The 24570-nt window shown below is 33.5% G+C and overlaps 1 protein-coding gene across 3 annotated transcripts in view; it reads right to left on the bottom strand.

The window, feature by feature from the left end:
• Positions 1–21287, bottom strand: part of LOC145734186 (uncharacterized) — a 53540-nt gene extending 32253 nt beyond the window's left edge. Inside the window, exon 1 of one of the 3 annotated variants that reach the window (XM_081987393.1) lies at positions 20998–21287. The gene's annotated coding sequence lies outside the window, so the exon portion shown is untranslated. Of the gene's footprint in view, positions 1–18405; positions 18770–20997 lie in introns of those variants that run through there. The other 2 variants (XM_081987392.1, XM_081987394.1) reach the window with 2 other exon arrangements.
• Positions 21288–24570: the final 3283 nt, after the last annotated feature.

Raw genomic sequence — 24570 nt, 5'->3', positions numbered from 1 at the left:
GACTCCAACATTTGAGTAATTATTGAAAATGAGTAATTACAATGTAATTAGCAGTTTTTTGCTCTAAAAAAACTAACATAAATAAGTAAAAACTTGTTCACCTTCACTCTTTTGTGGTAGCATAGGCAAAAGGTCAGGAGACACCAGACATTACATAACTGAAAACTGCTCAAACTAAAAGTCTGGTTTATCTTGTTCACTTTGATATTTCGTTACGAACAAAACAGATTTTTGCTTTCGCAGTTAAGAGAAATCCCAACAGTCAGGTAATCGTAAGATTCGTTATAGAGGAATCGATACATCTGGCTTCTGGTGTAGGTTTGCGCCACGCTCGCTCCAAATATATCCACCGGGGGCCTCGGATGTAAAGATCCTATTCAATCCCGACATGCCAAGCTCTTCGATCTATTTTCATCTGCCGGGTCGGCTATCTTTTGGACTAAATAACAAAATCCTCAAGGTGCTTTTGCAACAACACGGATGCCAGATCGACTACCCACGTCCTCTAAACTTCGGCGGAAGCGCACACATTTTGGCAGCCGCATCGGATTGTTCTAAACAGTTTTGCCAGTGTGTGTTCTAGATACTGTTTCTTGTATTGCTAGTGTTTATCTAGCAAATTGTTGACAAAATGTCCATCCAGACTATGAGTTTGAAACCACCAAAAAACAAAAAGATCTTTCACGTCTTGTAATAAGCTGTTATTATATTTCTACGGTAGTGATGAAGGCAAAATCGCACAAACTTAACTTAATAAACAAAGAAATTGCACTTACATTGTCCAGAAGTGGATTCTTCTTCCAACATACTTAAGGGAAGAACGCTACTAAACGAGATGATCAACGGTTTGCTTGGCAAATCATAGAAGAACTGACAGGTGCCCTATCAATGTCAACTTTGGGAGTACCATGCAAGTGTTAACGCCAAGAATAACCAGTAAATAGGTGGCTATGTTGAACTGTCACTGATTGTTGACTCCAATACCTTAGTGACTGTCTGAAGAGTGGATATACGGGATTGTTGGTGTAATACTTTAACAATAAACTAGGAGTAAGGTCAGAATTCACAAAACTTGCGTAAGACCGGTCATGACATACGCTATAGAAACTAGAACGGAGAACACAACAACTAAACGACTTTTAAGAACAACAGAAATACGAACACTAAGAACCATAACAATGAAGAAATAAGGCAAATATGTGAGATCCAAGATGCAGTGAGATGGACAAGAAGCTGAATAAGAGAATGGAGAAACCACGTGGACAGAATGCCAGATGATTGCGAAAGAGATAAAACCAAATACATCTCGACCTCCTGCAGGACCTCCTATAAGATGGTATGAAAGCTGGTCTGATTGTAACCTTATATATTCTGGACTTCGTTTCTATTCCCATATTATGTTTATTTTGCCAGATTATGTTGTTGCTATTCTAGTCGCTTTGTTGGTCTACTTCGGTCTTAACGTTTCCATATCCTGATATCTCCACGCCGAAGTACCTGAATTGCCTTGTGACAACAAGCTTGTTCGGTTAAATACTTGTGATAGGTTTTGCACATCATCTTCACTCTCTGCTATCGAGACTGCGTCATCAACTTAGCACAATATTTTAATCTTCCTGCCGCCCATTCTCTAGCCTCTCAGCTTGCTTGTTTTTTGATTATTTCGTTCATGACGATATTAAAGAAGAAGAAACACATCAACCGAATGACAGAAGAACCGTAAAAATAGAAACGACAAGTCACCCTTGGGTCGTCGAAGCATAGGCAGACCTACAAAAAAATGGAGCGAGAATCTATCACCTGGGTGCGTATTCTTTGAAAAAGGAAATGAATTATCAAGAGAAAGACCTGTAGAATGTGATAGGAACCCGTTATTATCAGCTTCTTCTGTCATATTCTATCAACACTTCTTCTGAGATATCCGTTCCCTCCTTTCAAGAATTAGGCCGCTGAATAGGCATGGTGACAACAACTCTCTTAAAATAGAGAAGGAAGAAGAAGAGAAGAAAAATTGTCTGTTTACATTTTCCACATTCACAAACAGTGACAAAATACAACTATAAAGACATTTAAATACTCTTGACTGTGTACACTTGTTAATGAAGTAGTGTTTAGTAGCTTAACTTACCAAATCAATGACTGGCACCGTAAACATCCGACTCGATACAAGAAAAAGTGATAACAATTAACAACCAACGAACTACGCCGAAGAATTTAATTCGGCATTGACAAGAAATGCTGATTCCATCGGCAGGTCAAGGGCCAAAAGCCAATCAGAGCGAAATTAGCACATAATACTTCAATAGACGACACTGTCGAGACTTCGAATATAAAAAAGTGTGTGACATTCTTGTTGTATTACCATAATTTGCTCTTTGTTCGATGACTGTGCAAAGACGCAAATGATAAGAATGGTTTCCAAATATTGGTCGGAATATGAATTCTTTTGTGTCATGCAAATACGAATGGCAATAGGCCAACAATGAACAAACACGAGAGTATGTTTTGTTGCCACGACTTTTTTTATTTCACTTTTCATTGCCTGACAGTGAAGAGTTACGCAAATGTGTACCACTTTTATTGCTTCCACGTGGAAATTTCATTTCCAATACAACTTCACTGGTACAAGTTTTCGGACGTAACGCTAATGGAGTTAAAATAATGATACTTATTCTGAACAACAAGAACACTTATTTACTTACATAATCAAAGGTCGCCTCACCGTATCAAGGAGCCATTTATATTTTCAAGGTGGTTCAAAGGTTAAATACAAATAATTACTACGCCAAACTTAAGTTGATCTTTTGCTACTTTAGGACCTAAGAAAATTAAAATAACGTCGGTCTGTCAGGTAGCAGCGATAATAATGTCGGAGGCAAAGTCTCAAGGTGCATAAGTGATGTTTTTTACTTCAATCATTAGCAGTACCTAATCATTTTTTTTTTGTCAACCGGAATTGAGTTATCTAGACAGCAGAACAAGTATTTAAAGAGGTTGTTGATTTTTTTATTGAATTTTCTTTCTCGCTTAATTGGAAATCATCTTAAAGACTATTGGTAAATAATTATTTATTTGATTGGTATTTTTTTTAAAGATTTCAATTATTAAAATGCGATGGTCTAGTGAAGCAAAAATGTTGATTTAAAGAAATATCGGTTTTTGGGGAAAACTGAAAAAATTTAAATATGATTTAAAACAAAGTAAGGTTGATGTCAGAAGTCATCATAAAGTCACCCTGTATATCCATTTTGATCTATAATGTCAAATGCAGTGTGATAAATAAATATTAATTATAAGAAAATGTTGTCACAATCAAAACGATGTACCTGTCTATTACATTGTTGCGTGATCCTTTTTTGTGTAATTTTTCATATGTTATACTTCAGTTGAAACAAAAATTTCAGATTTACCTGGTTTGTTCGTTTATGCAACAAACCAGGCAATAATGTGATTATTATAATGTTGGCTACAATGTTGCTAAAGTTGGCAAATGTGGTGCATACACAACTAAAGTCGAAAGGTGAACATTACTTAATTCCAGTGATTGGCAAGGTATAAAATCATGTATTATGCATGAAAAATTTGTATAATATTTCGTAAGAGTGACATGACAAATATGACACATTGTACGTCAATACTGTCACTTTTTGTCTGATTAAAAGGTTGTTCTGTTGTTTTGATTCATTATCAGTTATGATTCTTTGACAGTCTAATTTTATTTTAAAAATGCGTTTTCGAACATGCCTTGTAGGTAACTCCTTAAGGAGACCCTAAAGGGAAAACACATCTTAATACAATCCTGTATAAGATAAAATTTCCTACAAGTTTCCTTATTTACATTTCTATGTAGTTTCTCAAATAACTAGGCTACGCTTAGTCGAAATGGAGTTAGTTTAAAAACAAAACCATTTTGGGCAAAAAAGGGCAAAAACACCTTAACACAATCTGGTAGAGGATGAAACTTCCTACAACTTTCCTCATTTACATTTTTTGACATTCTGAATTTTTTTTACGTTTTTGTAGGTTTTTAGTTTTTTTTGCAATATTTGTAGACATTCTGCAACATTTTTAAGTCTTCTTGAATGTTTTTAGTCCTTTTGCAACATTCCCAGTACTTATTACAGGTCGAGGTCGTTCCTAAGTCTTTTTCAACATTTTTAGAGCACATTGAAAGTTTTGAAGTTTTGCAGTATTTTTAGATTTTCTTCCACATTCCCAAGCTTTTATTTAAAGCTTTTTAGACTTTTTCCAACATTTGTTTAGATATTCTAGGTATTTTTAAACATTACTAGACTTCTTGCAACATTTTTAGGCATTCTGGAAAGTTCCTAGTCCTTTTTCAACATTTCTAAGACTTACAAAGAATTTTAAACAACATTTCCAGTTCTTCTTCAACTTTTGTTTGTTAATAGGTATTATGCAACATTGCAGGGGTTTTTGAAAATTTTTCAGTTTCATAATATGTAGGTACTGTCTGTCATTTTACATTATGACTGAAATAGTCAGTTCATCATTTATATTGTCAAATTTCAGCACTAAAACAGTTTTTTTCATGTTTTTAAGTATCTTTGTTATTTGAGGAGCTACTACAATTTTTATACATAATAATTCTCAATTTTTGCATTGTGTATTTTGTACTAAATAACCCGATTTTATGCAGACGAGGATAGGTTAGTAGTTGAAAAAACATACATTTTCTTAAAACATATAGTTGGCACGGTCACAGAAACCAAATAAACAGCTATTGGCTATGCGCTGAGTCTCTTTACGTGCTCTCCGTTTTGCTGCAAATAAGCGACGACCTCGAACTAATTATGTAGATGACGATTGCTCATGACGCTTGTTTATTTGCAAATTGTCTTCGCGAACAATTTGCAGATTTGCTGAGACGTAGAAAAAAAAATAACCAGAACTAGGCATGAATCATAAAACAAAGCACTGGCCGCTTCTTTGGCGATGGCGACCATAATATATCGTACGCACGTCCCTGCATTCCTTGAACAATTTTATATGCATATAATCTGCATGCGAGCTTTAATTATTGGTAATTGTAGATAGATCACGATAGTTGTTGGGGGTCACATTGAAGAATTAATTAGACGAATATGGGTTCGATATGAGGATGACTAGCAGCAAAGGAGTGGAAATAAATAATCAAACCGATTAACACTTGAAGAGCTCATTATGATTTAACGATATGGTTTTGATTCAAGTAAAATGTAGCAACACAACTTCATAGGTTAGCTTAGAATTGGTCAAAAAACAGCTTTCAGCTTGCTGCTTTTTTGGACCAGTTACAAACTACGAATGCTGTAATTTGCACAAATACTGCTTTGGTTTTCTCAATATAAACTCAACGAGAATGCTTCAGATAGCATTTTTGATTACTAAAACACATCAACCAACTTTTAATTTCGTCACAGTAAAATGCTTGTTTGACAAAAATTTTCAAGAAAACAGCGGACAGTATTTTTCACTACTCAAAGATAGCAAAAACCATTCTGACATCAGCACACACACAAAATTGCTTCCTGTCCTTGATTTGACTATCTAAAGCATTAAGCCGCCACAGAAATATATTATAACTTTAGTTTGACACTTTCGAGGTATCAAAATTGCGCCCTGCCTTTGCTTTGACAATCCAAAGTATTTATACAGCATTTTTGACTATAACAAATATAGAACAACTTTCTTCTCTTTAATTTGACACTTTGGAAACATTCAACCTTTTGTTTTGACAATTCAAACTCTCCATACAGCATTTTTGACTATTCAAAGACATCTAGAAGCATTCTGAAACCAATTTGATACTTGAAGATATTAAAAATGCTTGTAGATGTTGTTTTGACTACCAAAAAACATCAGACTATAGGTATATTATAGCTTCAATTTGATATTTTAGAGATATCAAAAATGCTTCCTGCTTTTGCTGCTTTGATAAGCTGAATTATTTTTTTTTTGACTATCAAAGACATTGACAACGCAAAGTCTTCAGTTTTTTTAACTATTCAAAGACAGCGTGAAGCATGCTTCCATATAACTTTTTAGAAACACTAGAAATGCTTTTGTCTCATTTTTTGACAATCCAAACCCCTCAGGAAAGCTTCAGGCAGCACTATTCACGACAAAAAAGACATCCAAAGAAATTTTAACTCTAGAAAGCATTTTTGACTTTTGAAAAATATCGAAAAGCCTTCTGTTTTTACTTTGACACGTGAGAGTGGTAAAAAATGATTCCAAAACATTTTTTTGACAACCTAAACACCTCTTGGACCAATCGGTGGTGTGCGACACGTTAACTGTCAAATCAACTGTTGACTGTCAAATTGTGTGTCATCATTTTTCTTTAAAAAATATATTTCTGAGTGTCTGAGTTTTCTTTGAACTGTTTCTCTAAATATTGTGTTAATGATTTATAATATTTGTTTGAACCTTTTTCTTGTTTTGGTTGTTGTGCTTCTTGAATAGTACATCTTTAATTAGATTCTTTAAAATTGAATTTTAGTAAAATAACACTTCTTGCAAATAATAAGCTACATTTAGTTATAATGAGATTTTTTTCAAATCGAATTTTGCATCAAATCACAATATTAGTCATATTCAAATATTAATACCATCAGTAATCTTAAGCCTAGAGTTACAGTTTGTATTTTCTGAAACAAACTTGAGACGTTCTTCTACCAATTACAGTCATCAAAATTCGTGTTTCACAAGACATTAAAAAGTCCTGTAATAATAATGAATAAGAATGTAAAATGCGACGTAATAATCCAAGAAACCAATCGCTTGGCGTGCTTTCTTTAGTTAGGAAACCAAACATTTTTAACAGAAATCTGGAGCACTTCCCATGTGAACGTTTTATGGGGAACATCTGTCAGCGCTTCGTGTGGGGGAAGTATCTAAACTGTGGCTAATCGAGCCAAACTCGTCTACTTAACAATTCCACTGTTTTATTGAAAATACTTACAACAAGCTAAAAATGACAGCAATCTTTCTTGTACCTATCAGATTAAGCAACGTTACACAATACAGAACCATGACATTGCAATTAATTGATTTACATTACATGATGAATGTCATCGCATGATTTATGAATTAAACCTCTCTCCAGTGGTAATTATTATCCAATGGTATATACTTACAGTGGTATACTAAATGTACAAACAACTAAGAAAATAGTGTTCTAGAACAGGTACTTTTATGTAACATTTTCATCATTTGAAACATCTTAAGAATTACAAGGATCCCAACAACAGTAATTCACCGCACAAACCACAATAAAATTCTATTCAGAAAATCGTTTAAATTTCTGCTTCAAACTTGCATAAGAATAACATTAAATATTAAACCATTGCAATAATTATTAAAGCTTAATAATTAACTCCAAATCCATTTTATATCCAGTCCTCAGTGATTATTAATGTCGTTGGTGAATTGCAAATTAAATTACTTTTAAATTCTTCAGTATTTTAGGACATGGAAAATTACAGCAAAACGCTCAACAACAATAAACCTAGTTTAGTGAATTAACAAGAATTGCGGAATTGGAATAACGATAAAATAAAAGTAAATAAGTATCGGGATGTTGCTAATGAAGAATGTCCTTCACAAGCAAAGACGCTGGAAGTAAATATTTTTTTTTAATAATAGCTATTATGCAACGAAAACCAGTTTATCATACAGGATGTCCTGAAAGAATAGTTAAATCGTCAAGAACGCGAAGAATTTACGGGTGACTTGGGAATTCCTAAGAGGAATGTTTAAGAAATAGGTCGTAGTTTGTATATTTTTTACTTTTTGTTATGTTTACTATTTTATAAACATTTAAATTCTTGCTTCAGTTACTGCAAGAGTATCATCTTAAGTTTATTAAAAGTTGCATCCACAAACCAGGCCAAACAGATTAAGCTATCTATACTATTTGGGACATGACCGTAAATCAGTGAAGATAACTATAAATATTGATCTAAAGATTAACTAGTGCTAATGAAGAATGTCCTTGTCGACAGTAATCCGTAGTATACATAGCAAAACGTTACGTAATGGATTCAGTAACTAAAGAATGTAAAGAGACGATTTTATGATATTTGCAGGTAATAACTATTGTTGTAATATGACAGTAACTATAATGTTTTGGCCAATTTCGCAAAAGTTAGATTGACTCTTCTGCAACTAATGATTGGCGAAGAACACAAGAATGGTTTCGATTAACACAATAAATAAATTAGCGGTGTTAATGAAGAATAGCCTTCGCGACGGTTTGTTATGAAACGTGGTGACATTCTTCGTTTCGAAGGTCACCAAGTCTTGTACCGTAGCAATGTTTGATTGATAAGGATGGCGTTTTTTTTGAAGCACAGGTAGATTTAGAACCACGCAAAAAATGCATATTTGCAAGCAAGAAATGAAGAAAAGGTGTCAAAAATACGAGTTCTTGTATACCTCATGTTGTAGACTTTTTTTATTCTGAGCAGTACTAAATATATGGAAAATACAAGATGAAGCAGAATGTTGAGGTAAAGTTAAGATTCAAGATCCGTTTTGACGTTAAAATAAAAAAGTCACGTGACATTTCAAATAATATTTCATCATTTAAAACAGTCACGTGACCTTTAAGATTACTTTTTGACGTTAAAAAAAACTGCACCGTTAAAAATGAATTTGATGATTGAAAATCGTCACGTAACTTAAAAGCAGTCACGTGACTTTAACAAAAACATAAATTTAAACTTAGAAACAGTCACGTGACCATTCAAGTAATATTATGACAATTAAAACGGTTTGACGTTAAAAAAATAGTCACTTGACCTTTAAAATTAAATTTAATGATTGAAAATAGACACGTGACCTTTTTCACCTTAAAACCTATTATGTGACTTCAAAAAACATCATCAGTTTAAACTTAGAAACGGTCACGTGATCTTCAGGATTCCGTTCTGATGTTAAGAAAAGTCGTGTGACCTTATAAATTTAATCATTGAAAATCGTCACGTGACCATTTCCATCTTAAAAAGAGTCATATCCGCCTTTGAAAATATCAGTTTAAACTGTGAAACGGTCACGTGACCCTTAAAGTAAAATTTTGACATGAAATCAGACACGTAACCGTTTTGACCTTAAAATCTGACACGTGACTTAAAAAAACAGCAGTTCAAACTTAAAAACAGTCACGTGACCATTCAAATAATATTTTGACATTTAAAACAGTCGTAACCTTTAGGATTCCGTTTTGATGTTAAAAGAGAGTGGCCTTATCTTTAAAAATAAATTTGATAATTTTAACTCATCACGTGACCATTTTTACTGTAAAAAACAGTCACGTGACCTTCAAATTCCGTTTTGACGTGCCAAAAGTCTCACGTAACCTTTAAAGTGACAGGATAAACCAAACTGCATTTTTTATAATTTTATTTTGACAAAGCATAGTTATTTGAAGAGCTACAAAAAAAATTAAATAAGGAAAGTGGTAGTTTCATCTTCCACAAGATTCTATTAAGGTATTTTTGTCCGTAAGAGCCTTCCTAAGAAGTTATAAGACAAAATGTGATAGAGTGCACCAAACTGTTTTTTTTTAACTAACCCCATTTTGACTGAAAATATTTTGGTGCAAAATCTTTATTTTACCAGAATTAGCAGTTGGATAAAATACTTGATTTATGTGATTTTCCACATGTAACGGTAAAAACGTTCATTTCACCCTAGTACCGTAAATAATTATCGAAAATTTAATTTGGTGCTATCAAAAGTATACATGCGACAAAGAACAATATAATTACGTGTTATTATATCAGAAAAACCAGCCCATCACGATATTTTATATTGTTTCTAACTCCAGTAATTATTTAAATAAATAATCCTGATCGTTTGCTTTCAAAGTGCCATCTGCAAGAACCTTGACAACATCCTTTAAACCTTCATAAATGGGCATGGATGCCCACTTTGGGTTTGGTTAATAATAGTCGACAACGTTTCCTTCAAGGTAATTACACATATTATCTAGACTATTTTAGACCAACAATCTTCTAGGCACATTTTTCGTAATAATTTTCCTAGTTTGAGATAAAGTGTTCTGTTTCTTTATCAAATCATCCTGTATATTACGACAAAGAAAGCTTTTTTACGGTTATTCAGAGTTACTTATTAACCAAATTGTTTGTCAATAACAATATTCTCCAACAGACATCATATTTTCCTCAAGAATTGCTGAACAAATGAGCTGAAACTAGCACATTAGAAATTTAATATGCGTGGTATGCCAATGAGGAATTTAAACCATTTAATCCGTCTTAAACAACCTTGAGCCTCTTGAGATGGTTTAATATTGTCTTTATTACACCTAATTTACGTTGCGGTGCACTCTGGATAAGTCAAGAAACACTACTACATTCTGAACGAAATAACGTAAATTATTCCGTCTTTCTTCGCATATGAATAGAGCCCATATTGTTCGGCTCTTATATATTTATCAGTTAATCTGAAGGAACTGTATGCACGAAGAAATTGTAATGTAAAGCGGGCTCGTCCATATAATAAAAGAGGAAGTTGGCAGGGGACCTTAAAGCGACCATCCGAGGATGATGGGCTTTGTCCCGAATGGGAGCAACTCGGATGACTCATTCTTATATCATTCTTTTAATTGAGTTAATATGCAGGCGTTGTCTGCTTTTTTTACAGCAGACCAACCTTCTTTACACTTTCAAGCGTTACTCACACTTATGATTGATCAATGAAGTCAAAAGGCAAGTCATCAGTTTCTGCTTAGTTAAGTTGAAATCTTCTTTGACAGAATTTGCTGTACAAACCAGTTTGAAGTGAAGTGGTAATATTGACTTCCAGAAAGGTGAAGAAAGATATAAATTTACTGAAATTGACTACTTAGGTCACTAAAAGTAAAACGACACTCATATACACCATCATCTATTGATTGGGAACCCCCATTTTTGTTTTCAGATCCTCAATCACTTTCTAATTACACTTTAGTACTATAAAGCAATGTTTTATGAATGATTTCCATTCCTTAATAATTAATTAATTTCACATCAAATAAAAGCTTGCTGTAGTACAGAAGAGATAGAGTACTGCAGGTTTTACACCACGATAGTTAATCAGATTCTTAAGGGACACAATAGAAAGCAATATCATTGCATTTGATTTTTTCCAGATATGTAGGATGAAAACGGAAATTTTGGAAAAACGCCCTCTACAGGAAAAACGATAAACTAAACTGAACATGTATTTTGAAACACTTTAAAGGACAGAAAATGACACAAAAACTAAGTCTCTAAGATCAGCCGTTTTCGAGATATTTAATTTGTTTCAAAGCCAACTTTGGACCATCCCCACTTTGACCACTACTTGATATTTTGCTTTGTTTTGCGTCTCTGTTCCTCGTATGCAATTATCTATGTTTCTCTGTCCGTTACACGGTTTTGGATTTACCATACCTGTATACAGGGTGGTCCAGTTTTAAGTGTCAATAATTCACCATTCAATAACCAATTAAAAAATAAGTTGACTTGCATTATGTCATTTTTCTGAAAAACGTTTCCTAAGGAACTTACAGTCCTTCAAATTTCAATTTAAAAAATCGTTTTATAGTGTAAAACTGAACATTCAAGACTTGTGAGAGTCCAAATTTGTACCGAATAGTCTAAAAACTTGCTATTTACTACTAGGAATAGTCTTATAATTTGTTTTCTCAAACTGCCATCCTGGTCGAGTGTCTGAAACTGGATTTCAAGAACTAAAAACAGTCCGGAAATCAAGACAAAGATTGTATTGTGCATAAAACTCATTTTTTTACTTCTAAAGATAATCTAAAAGTTAACTTTTAAAGCTAGAACTGACTTTACTAGGATTAAAGTCTATTTTCAGGACTTCAATTGGTGTACAACTCAATTTTCTGGACTGGAACAAGTCTAGAAGTAAATTAAATTTTCGAACTATTTCATTTCTAAAAATTAGTTCTCAAGACTAATATCGTAGCATTTGATACCAAAATTTTTTACTTTTATTACTGAAGAAACTTGACTTTTCGAAATAGTCTTAAACTCGATTTTTCAGTCTTTAAAAGCACTAAAAACAGTCTGAATTTCATAAAGATGCTACAATTTATTGCACCTATGATGAGTGTAGAAGTCAATTTAATACTGAAGAAGGTTGAAATAACATTTTCAAAACTGTGGACAGTGTACAAATTGGCTTTTAGACCTGATAAGTCAAAAACTTTGTAAAGATAGTCTTGAAACTCGATTTGAAGTATTGAAAACAGCCTTAAAGCACTAAAAACAATCTAGATTTTTAAGAAATACTCGAATTTTTAGCACTGAGGTGTCTAGAGTCTATGAAGAATGTGAAAATTATTTTTAAGTTTGCTGTGTCAATAACTTGGTAAAGATAGTCTTGAAACTCGATTTTCCAAGCTGAAAGCAGTTTTGAAACACTAAAAATAGTCCAGAATTCTGAGAAAATTTAAAGCAAAGTTAAAAGTAAGAAAAGTTAGTTTTCAAGAGAATTTTCATGAATCTAATGTCAATGTCCTCTATCTAAGACTATTCTCAAAACTAAAATATTGAAATTTGTCTTAAAATTATGAAAACTTACTTCAAATGCAAATTTTAAGCTTCTGCTGTTACTTTTCATTAGTTCATAGTCACTTGGTGTTGAAGTCAATTTTTAAGGTTTAAATGTATGAATTTGTAGTAAAAAATTCTAGAAAAAGTAGTTTTTTATGTCTACAAGTACAAATCAATTTTCAATATTAAAGTCTCTCAATTTGCATGAAAACTAGTTACAAACACAATTTTTAAGCTTCTGAAATCAATTTTTATCTTTTCTCAGTCAATTTTCAAAACTAAAGTCTTTCAGTTTGTCTGGAAACTATGAAAACTAGCTACAATTAAATTTTTTAAGCTTCTTAAGTGAATTTTCTGTTTCCAAGACAATTTTTAAGTTGGGTTGAGTTAGTTTTGGGTCTTTGAACTTCTCGTACAGGAAGTTTCAAATCAGAATTTTATAAGAGATAATTTCTTTTTCATCGTAAACAATGAAATTAAAAAAAAACACGTAATTTTTGAAAAATATCTAGAGACGTAGAAGATAAGGCAAAAACATTAAAACCATCTTCCTGTATGTAGGCTACTAGAGAATTTTGGCAAACGTCATTCATAATGAGTATTAATTTCATAATGTGTGTTCCAAATTTGATCAAAATTGTTCCAACGGTTTGACAGTTGTGACAAAAAACCGATTTTTTAAACAGAAATTTGAAGGACTGTATTTTCCTTAGGAATAATTTTTCAGGAAAATTACATAATGCATGTCAACTTATTTTTTAATTGGCTATGGATTGGTGAATTATTGACATTTAAAACTGGACCACCCTGTATAGTTTGAAAGAAACAGCCAGTGTACGGCTTATTGGAACACCTTTTAGAGACACCCTGTAATACGTTAAATTTTCATTTTTTTTTTCTCATTAAAAACTCTTTTCCAATCATAAACATTTTATTTGTGATGTACAGAAACGATGATATTTTTAGTGTCTAGAGTTGCCAATCTTTTATTTCACAATTTTCTTGTGAGTACATTATTTACTACGCAAAAAATAAAACTGAAAAACTGTTTTGAATCAAAAATCTCCTCTGATTGTCTTTTAACCAAAATCCGGTTAGCGTAACCCCGTAACGATACCCAATTTTAATGAATGACTTATGGAAATGAATGAAAACAAAAGTGACGAATCACGTAACACCAAACCACATTCCGAAGAAAGTGAGGACGAAAACGTAACGGCCCAACGTCTGGGTTAAATGTGTGTTAGTGGTGCTGCTTTCATTTTATAACCTCGAGCAGCCGACAAACTGGTTTTTAGCTCATTTAATTACTATTTACTGTATAAATCGCCAATTAATTATGATAAAGCCTATGTTTACACGCTATATCAATTTTGTGGTGCGAATTTATTCGCTTACTCGTTTAAGAACAGGAAACAAATTTGCTGCTTCCAAAATTGTTATTAATAGATTTGTTGTGGATATTTTCCTGATGAACCATGTTATGTTCATACCAGCTTTCTTGATGAGTTCTTTCAAATCCTTGGTGTAAACGTAGTTAACTCTGATTGATGGCGATAATAATTAATCGCCCACTACTCGCCTTTGACATTGATATTGCAGTTCCAAAAGTGCATATTAGCTTATTATAAACTGACCTGTTCAATGTCGTAGAAACTACGTCTACTTCAGTGCAAGTCCGAGGAAAGGTCAAGTATTAATGCATTTGTTTCATAAATTTAATTACGTATCCGTTACTATAATACAATATAGTTTGTATGAATGCAATCTGTGATCTATAAAGAAAGTTAAACCAAAACCAAAAACAAATTTCTCGACCTATTTTGGTTTCCTTATATTTTGTGATCTGTATTCCTGGAGAGTTTTAAAGAGAATTAAAAATCAAAATGGTTAAACATTTTATTATAATGTAGTGTTATTTAACGAGCATATAATGATAGCTATTACTCACTGGTACAGTCCAGTCGCGGACACCACCAATATAGCGAAAATTAAAGTAAAATGTAGTGACGTAACAGTTACTAGAGACATAAATGATTTGAATGTAACAATTGATTAATTTGGTCGTCGGTGTCTCTCTAATCTGGAAACTGTCAAATTCAGTTTAACAAAATCAGTTTGAATTCATTTCTACCTTCCTCAGTGCATTTTTGGCATTTTTTACATTTGGTTCGTGTGAGTTAATATTAGTGCAAAATGCTTTTCATAAAACTGTAAAACCACAAAATTTAAAAACTCAGTATAAACAGTACCAAACGTATTTTATAAACCTGTTCTAAACCTGAAAACTGCCAAATTCTATTCCATGGAGGTACCAAACAACGGAACATACTTGAAAAGTAACAAAATCAGTTTGATTTTGGTTGAATGCATTTTATACCAATTTTTTAGTTTCATTTTCCTAAGTCAATTATACTTTTTGACAAAAATGTACTTTTTTTTGGTTACATACGGAATATCCTATTAAAGTAATTTATATGTGAATTTGTTTTTCCTGTACTGGATGGTGCCAATCTTTTTCAAATAGCACCAGAAAATTTTGAGGTTGTGAATCTTAAATAGCATTTTGCAAGTAAACATAATCATTTTTTTAGAATGTTTCTGGTTCAAATTGGCCATTTAATTTCTCAGCAATGTAGTTTCGCAACTGCAGACAATAAAAGTGTTTGAATTGATCTTGTCAGCGCTTATATGGCTTGGCTGGCAAAACTTTTTGAATTCAACAGCGTGAAATTCCCACCTTGAAGCCAAGTTTTAAGCGTATATTGTCTATTTTTAGTGAATGCTTGTTTTTCTTCCTTCGCCCATTCGACGTACGTGAAGACTTAGTGTCTTGCCAAAAGACAGACGTAGTTAATGCGCAGTATATTTGCATTACTTTTCTAATCGAGTTAAACCAGTTTTTTATTTTATATTTATATTTCCAGTGAAACGTATGTTTTTATTTAGTCCTAGTTTACAATTATCATCAAAATTTATGCAAATGAAGGCAGCACACAATAGCAAAATACTTTTAAGTTTCATCGTCCATTGATACCGCAAAAACATTATTGCAAGTATTGTAGAAATAAAGTTATTTTTTTAGATTTAAGTTTCACACAAATATGCAATGGTACTTAATGAATATTGTAAAAACACTATTTTTATACCAAAAATTGTCCTAATAGTGGTTATTATTAGTGTCGCCATGACACCATAAGAAAACTAAAGGTTTACTTGGAAAGCTGATGATGAGTATGATGATTGATTTCTAAAGATGAAAGCACTTTTCTAATTTACATTCAGGTAGAAGTATCAATTTACTACTTTATAATAGGACACTATGTGTTCATTTTATCCCTCACTTGTAACATCAAAAGCGCAGAAAAGTGCTAAAATGTCGAGTATAAGATGCATATAACGTCATATCGAAAACGAGCAGCATCAAACGTATTCTGTCGACGATTGATAGCTTAATTGCTATTGCATCTGCAATGCAATATTGCTTGCATTTCCTGCTTTATGACAATAGTCCAACCGCCAACATTGAGCTTGATTGCTATACGAGGCCTGGACAAAAAATACAATAAAATGTTAAATAATGTTCACTATTACAAAGATGTTACGATGCAAGTTCCTACTTATTATTATGTGAAGGTTTAAGACACTTGGAGAGGATTCTGGCACTTTTCAGAAGGTAGCAATGGTAGCATAGCATTTAGAAGTCTCTGTCACTTTCAAAATGGTTCTAGAAGCCTCTGGCAATTTAAAACAGTTATGGGAAAATTTAAGACAATTGTAGAAAATTTTGGCAGTTTTTCTCAGCAGCATTTAGAAGTCTCTGACACTTTCAAAATTGTTCTAGAAGCCTCTGGCAATTTAAAACAGTTATGGGAAGTTTTAAGAAACTTGTAGAGGGCTCTGGCACTTTTTGGAAGGTTCTTAGTAGCCTTTAGAGGTTTCTGACACTTTCAAAATTGTTCTAGAGACTTCTGGCAATTTAAAACAATTACTTAAAGGTTTAAGACACTTGTAGAGGGCTCTGGCACTTTTGAAAAGATTTTCAATAGCATTTAGAGGTTTATGGAACATTCAAAATGGTCTTAGAGGCCTCTGGTAATTTAAAACAGTTATGAGGAAATTTAAGACACTTGTAGAGGATTTTGGCAGTTTTTAGAAGGTTTTCAGTAGCATTTAGAAATCTCTGACACTTTCGAAATACTTCTAAAACCCTCTGGCAATTTAAAACAGTTATGGAAAGTTTTAAGAAACTTGTAGAGGGCTCTGGCACTTTTTGGAAGGTTCTTAGTAGCATTTAGAGGTCTCTGATACATTCAAAATTGTTCTAGAGACTTCTGGCAATTTAAAACAATTCTAGGAGGGTTATAACAGTTGTCTAAGTCTCTGGCACTTTTTAAAAGACACAATAGCATTTAGACGTCTATGGAACTTTCAAAATGGTCTTAAAGGCTTCTGGAAATTTAAAACAGTTACTTAAAGGTTTAAGACACTTGTAGAGGGCTCTGGCATTTTTAAGAAGGTTCTCAATAGCATTTAGAGAAATTTTCAGAATGGTCTTGGAGGTTTTTGGCAAATTAAAACCGTTTAAAGCACCTCTGGCACCTTTAAGAAGGTTCTCAATAGCATTTAGAGATCTCTGACAGTATCAAAATTGTTCTAGAGACCTCTGGCAATTTAAAACTGTTATGGTAAAGTTGACACTTGTAGAGGGCTCTGGCATTTTTAAGAAGATTAATGAAAAGAAAAACACAAATCCTTCTCCATAACAAGTTTATTCAACCTCTAATTAAAGAGGGACGCTCGACATGTTTCGAGTATATAAACACCCATCATCAGGAGTTTATAATGTCTAAAAAGCGCCGACTGTTTTTCTAGACTGTCATAAAATGATTTTCAAAATGTTAGAGGACTTGACAACATCCAAGCAATTTAGCTATATGTATAAATCTGACAACAACGCTCATTCTTACCAACCCAACGAAACGTCAAATTAACTTGAAATCCACATGTGCAGCATTTGCGAAAATCGCAGCACAGTGGTAGTTTGTGATTGGTCAAAACTTGCTGTTTTTTCTTGCCCAATCACAGTTTGTTTGTCAATTACGTTGACGTGGACTTTTGAAGCTATTTAGTTTCGTGGAAATCACAGAAATGTCACAAAGACAATGCAAGAAAGAGAACAAAGACAAGCGTGATACATTCCTTTAACATATTAGTAATAGTAATCACAATGAGTATATTTTCAAAAATGCACCATAAATAAAACTGTACAAATTTTTTCTAATTGGTTAAGTATCTCAAGGATACCATTTTTCAAATGGTGGTGGGAGTCACCATTACTTTGTAAGGAAATGCGTACCAAACTTAGCAGATAACAGAAAATATTTATAGGCACATATTTCCAACGTTGTAAACTCGTAGAATTGGTTTCTTTAGCCAACATTTAAACCTGCTGTGGAAGTTTGTTATCGCGGTGTGGTAATATCTAACCAATTCGGGTTACCTTATCTTCTGATAAGCAGGAAGAACTAATAATTGCGTCCGTAAATTGCTTAACGCAAAGTTTTTGAACACTTTCTAAATAGATTCCTATTTGTGCAGTGTAACCCATATTTAGATTTTAGTAGCGTAGTAATAACATAAAAAGAAGTTATACAAAATAACTAGCAAAGACTTCACTGCCATTGCATTCCAAAGGTACTTTAAACTGATAACTGTGGCGAAATATATGAACGTATCCATCATCAGCAATGAACTTCGATTCGTTCTTACAATCCTCGAGATAAGAGGTTAGCGACAATAAAATAAATCATTAACAAGCATGACTTACCGCTCTTTAATGCAGGTGCACATATTTCAAAATGAACAACACTTTAGCACAATTGGCATTTACTCCAGGAAATCGTTACGCACACTGCGGAAGACTGTTCGGATGGAATTCGAAGACGTGCTGACACAAAAAAGATAAAAGAACGGACAAATATGATGAAGAAAAAGTGTTTATCTATCTTATCTTATCGGCTGAACCGGTGCCTTGCATGTCAATCTAAATTTGCTCTTGGAGGTCGATATTCAAGCCACGCGTGGAAGAATTTGTCTTGCACTAAGGTGGTTCTAGTTTCCTTTGGAATTTTTACACCACAATGTTTTCCCGTACTAAACTTTGCATTCACAATAGTGGCGGGTGGTGCATAGATCAAGACAAAACAATAATTGACGTATCTGTCAAGCCACCTGAGATCTTGACAGAAAACGAAAAAAATACCAAGTAGGCCATATTTTCAGTACGCTGTTGCCAAAATCCAATACCGTCGACAAAATGCATTGGATTTTGGCAACAGCGTACTGAAAATATGGCCTACTTGGTATTTTTTTCGTTTTCTGTCTTTGTCCCAGGCATGCAATTATCTACGTTTCTCTGTCAGTTACACGGTTTTCCTATGGTCGGTTTTGGATTTACCACACCAGTATGTTAGGTATTAGCACTTTACAAATTCATCTGTTAAACTTTTTGTAACAAAATAGAAAAATGACATTTTTTCAATTAGACGATTTCGTCAGTATACGAGTCCCCTTATCAAATAAATATTAGTGAGATAATGATGAAGACCTTGTTTCAACCAGTATTTTCATTTTTTTTAAGAAAAAGTCAATTCAAGTGCTTATAGAAAAGTCTGTCAAAACAAATCATTTTGAAGAAATTAATGAGCAAGAAAATTCCAGAAAATGTTCCTGCCCTAAATGAGAACCAAAAATTTCTCCCAATAGCTGGACTACAACTAGCCTAAATGGTCTTATAATAGGACAAAAAGCATCAAATGCTGCTTCCTAAAAAAAGTGTTGTTGCATAAATAAAAATAGATTTAAAAGGAAACAATTTAAACCTGTAACTAACAGTGTATTTTTGGACTTAGAAGGACGAAGTGGCCATATTCAGTTATAGCTTTGACTTAAAGTACGTACAATTAAAAACTTATTTTAATTTTGATTCGATTAAAGATGTGAAGAACGAGAATTTTGGAGTTCCAGATTATACCAGAAGAGAAAAGGCAAAAGTTTAAAAGACAGAGATAATCTGAATCACATTTGTGGACAATAACAAATTAAGTTTTATTTGGAAAAAAGTATTCACACTAGAGTGACAGCAAATTTAGATATTTATTTTCCATTCTGATGTTCAAAGTGTCAAAAGTCACGAAATTTAAATGAAACACCCTGTATATTTTTAGATCAGTGGGTTGCGCACACTAAGGGCTACACAGTGACTCAAAAATGCGTTTTCGAGATTTTTCAGTTATTCTTACTAAACCACCGAAATTATTTTCGTTTAAGTAGGTACAGATATTATGACAAATACACATAGAATTGCTAAAAACCCTTCTGGAAAAAATTATGAAAATTACTTAAACAATTTTAGTATGAAATAGGGGCTGATTTGATTGGGCCACAGCAGTGATTTACATGAATTAGTAGTAAAGTATTAAACTTGATAACACTATTCCTGTAACATACTCTCTTTCATCGATCACCCCCTATGAAATGTCAATACATCGTATTTTTTCTGGAAGCATTTTTTTTAATATACAGGGTGTTACAAATTCTACGCATTAGCATTGCTATCTCAGATACTATAGTTGATGATTCTTAGTTAAATGAAGGCTAAGTGGAAAACTAAACTATTTTCTTGAAGAACATAAAAAAGTACCTCCAGAAGGTGTCATTATCCAAAAGAATTGCGCAAACTTTGCCTCCATTTAACTAAAGCTCTATCAACTATAGTTTCTGAGATATTTGTATCACCCTGTATTTAGTTTCTAAGATAGCAAACTAGAATTGATTTCAATTTATTAAAAATAAGGTTAACTGTAGGAGTAAAAGGTAAAAAGGTGCATATGATGACGCAAACTAAAACTGGTTAACTTCTAAAATGTGGTGGTGAAAAATTGGAGCACTTTGATAAATAGAATCAACTGGTAAAATAATGAATACTGATGACCATCTAAAAACGTTCGTTTTAGCTGTAATAGAGTGCTAAAGCTTGCTCAAACACATTTTCCATCCAGATAAAAAAAGATGGAACAGTTTATATAGCTCGATGGTCCAAAGCACTCCAAGCGGCAATTACGGTTGTTAGGAAGATGAGTGGTATTTGCATACTCTCTGTTTAGTAAATAAGCAGTAACTGGCCAATAGAAGAGCGGTGCTGCATTAAAAAGTGTAGTTAAGTGCTGCCATATTATACACAGCCTTATCAACAGGTCATTTAGCAGTGGGCGTCAGTGTGGTTCAAGGTTTTAAAGTAAAGTTTTTGAAAGCCAGGAAAAGTTCCTGAAATCGTGTGGTTTACTGCTAAAGTGCTACAAAAGCTAGATTTGAAACGGGACTGGTACACAAGCCCACAGTCTATTATCAGAGTGTATACCTCGTTATCGGGCTGGATGTCGCAATTCGACGACGACGACGTCCTCGTCGGCAGCAACGGGTGGTGCGTCAGCAGTAGGGCGTCAAAGCCGCGCGCATATCACAAAACTCACCAAATAACAAGAGGAAGGCGTGTTATCCGTCCACCGGCCTAAGGAATACTGGCAAAGCCAGCCTGCAGACTACAGAACCGTTGCCTGGGCGTCCAGCAAGCCATCTTCAGCCTTTAACAGCGCCCTTCTTGCTCTTCGCCTCCTGGCAAACGGCGAGGGGTCGCAGGGACGCTGACAAAGCGAAACCAACAAATCGATGATGGTCTGCTCGAGGGTGATTTAACAATGCTTTGTGTACCACTTCGTAATGTAACGTTTTGTTACCATTCATCATTATACTGAAGCCGTACTTTAGAGTTTCACTTGTCAGCCCAAAAATATGTTGAAGAATATTGATAATCACCAATTTAAATCAATTCAAGATAAACCAGAAAACAATGTTGTACCGGGTGATCAAATAAAACAACACGTCGCCTACTGGTCAATTTACAATTATTTCTAAATATAAAAAAAAAATTGGTTTAACAAAGTTAACAATGTCTAGGGCAACAACAACAAGTGAATACAAGATCTAAAATTTTCCATGCACCAAACTATTTTGTGGACTATATCCTGAATCAGAATACACTGTCAATTCTATAATATAACAGTAGCTCTGATTTGGACTAATTGTGGTGGTGGCCTAATTCTTGAAAGCAGGAAACGGAAATCTCAAGAGAAGTGTTGATAGAATGTGACAAAAAAAGCTGACAATAATGTGTTTCTGTCACATTCTACAGGTCGTTCTCTTGATAACTCCTCTCGTTTCAAGAATACGCACCCAAAAAGATGCAATTTTCACTTAGGAGTTCAATTGTCGCTGTAATCAAGTGAAAATTGCATTGTAGTTTCAATGGACGAAGGATATAGTCCGTGAAATAGGACTAATCATCATAACGATCACACTATTTGATTCATAAATATTTTCTTGTACAAGCAAAGTTGTACAGAGGGGACCAAAAATGCTAAATAATTAATTAGGCAAAAACGCAATAGCTGAGTACATTATCATAAATCGTTTCCTTCCGAAACCTACTTCCTTCCTTCCTTCCTGCGCTTGCTGACAAAGGGCTGTAAGCGAATAGGCAAACGGCACGCAACATTGCTGCATTCGATGAAATGTTAAGTCAATATTGGTATAACATATCCAATTATGATAATAATATAATTGTTTTTACTAAAAAACCACTATAAAAGTAATAAACTACTTGGAAATGTATTAAGACTTTTAACTCGGAATTTAGTTGCAATGTTGCCAAACTGACAGATTCGACTAAAGTGTGTTTGCAATGTGATGATGTAAATTCTGAGTATGAAGTCGGAATTGAACTAATTTCCGAGTTTGAAGTTGGACTAATCTCCGATCCGAAGTCCGAATTTAAGAAAAATAATGTGTGTGGCCCTTCTACGCCTTTGTAAATACATGAATATTGATACAACACTTAGAAAGGCAGAATTTCTACAACTAAATTTTAACGACTTTAGAAATTATGATAGATTGAACTTTTTTTGAAAAACCCCTGGAATAGTATGTAGGACTATGGTAATATTTTAGTTGTGAGTCATCCTGACTGATAAGTTAAACATCGTTTTTGACTTATCTAGATCCGCAAATTGAAGTACAACATTCCGATAAAATAGAAAGTGATTCATAAAGAATGGAAACTGGAATATTGAAAGAGACAACAATGCATTCATTAATTCATGTTTTGATGATTATTTTTAAAATATTTAGAGTAATAAGAAAGCGAAAAGTATCTATCAAGAGCTTTGCCGTATGCTTAACATCACTCCAGCTAATATTAGATTATCCAGCCAAGAATCCAAATAACCTGATTGACCTTATTACTTCTGACATCATTAATTTTCCTAATCCTCGAATAATTTTTATTAATTTCAGCTTTGATGTAGTTTATGAAGATAAACTGAGTGTAAAGGTTCAACGGACAAAAATACCTGAATTAATACTTTTAAGTTAGATAATAAAGTACTGGACTTTAAAATTAATAATGACATTTATGATTCATTCTGCCTAAATGGCAGGTTCTTGCCTGAACTAACTGTTAAAGTATTTGAGAGTCAAATACATTCTGCAAGGAAATTGATACAAAGGATAGACTAGAAGATAAAATTTTAACAGGAGCAGATGAATAATAATCGTGTTCTTCATCTTTTCTAAAAGCTGTCTGACCTCACTCCTGTTTTCTCTCATTACCATTTTTTTTTTTTTCATTACCTTTTCTTCTCTCTCTCTGGGATTTCCTCACGTGTTCCACTGTTTCCTCCTTTATTTCACATTCACACCATCTGCCCTCTTTCAAATCCAAATTGTTTCAGGTAAGAAGATCGAAAAACAACTGGCAAACTTTAAAAATCACTACCAGTCGGCCATTCATCACCCATTTCCCATTCCTCTTTATTTTTAACTTAATGTGACTTCAGATTACTCTCATATTTATTCCTTTCTGTCATCTGCCATTATTTTTTAATATTTCTGTCCGGATCTAAAATGATTTCACGTTCAAAGCTCACCTCCTTGCTCTTCCAACTTGTATCCACCAATATCTTTCTTCCTATTTGCTCCTCGTCTGGAATATCATCTCTCAGAAAGCTCATTCCTACTCTTACACCATTGTTTTCTGTTTTACTCTCTCGTGGCGTCAAAATGCGATAGAGCTATGCAGAGGTCGTCTCTTAAAGGATATCGTAACTGTTTTCTTTAAAATGTTCATTGCTTCAACTGAGGAGGATCAATAGTTTTCGTGAATATACTTCAATCAATCAAATTTTCTCAAATTCCTTCCTTCTTACACGATCAACTTGATGCATCAATGAATACAATTGACAATATTGTCACGTCCACAATATTATTGATTGTCTTAATATTACTTTCATACAACATGCCGGTTTCTCTGACTGGTCCATTTTCTCTTGTCATTCTACTTGTCTGAATGCGTAATCAAGGAAGTACACTTTGAAGAAAGCAATTAATATTCTATGATCAAATTTTAATAGGGTTCCAGAGGATCACTAATTAATTGAGATAATGTTAGTCAATTTAATTGACAATAATATTGATCTTGTTGTCTTTGGAGAAACGAGAAACACAACAGAATGTAATTTGCCATAATTAATTATTTACGAAATACAGCAGAACAGACAGTCGACGATAAATTTCATCTGTTATGTTGGTGTATCAGTGTAATAAGTAGAAACCATTATGTCCCCAAAGCTCGGTCTATTATTAGATCACAGTTAATAAAAGATTCATTGGACAGTATTGATAAAAAGAGTAGTCGACGCTGGCGTATGTTTCATACACTCTTGCGTTGCAAAGGGTTGTTAGGGCTAACCTGCTGCGTTCTCGACAATCGATGGCCTCGGAGGGTCGCACCACCACTTTTAAGGATTCCCAAGAGGGCTACTTTTTCTACGGATCGATAACATATAAGGATATTGTCTGATCGCATCATTACACAATA

This window comes from Ips typographus, linkage group LG9, assembly GCF_016097725.1.
Source record: "Ips typographus isolate SLU linkage group LG9, UJ_Ityp_2.0, whole genome shotgun sequence".
NCBI classification, from domain to species: domain Eukaryota; kingdom Metazoa; phylum Arthropoda; class Insecta; order Coleoptera; family Curculionidae; genus Ips; species Ips typographus.
Note: the sequence above shows the minus strand (reverse complement) of the source record. Positions and strands in the feature narration are given on the sequence as shown.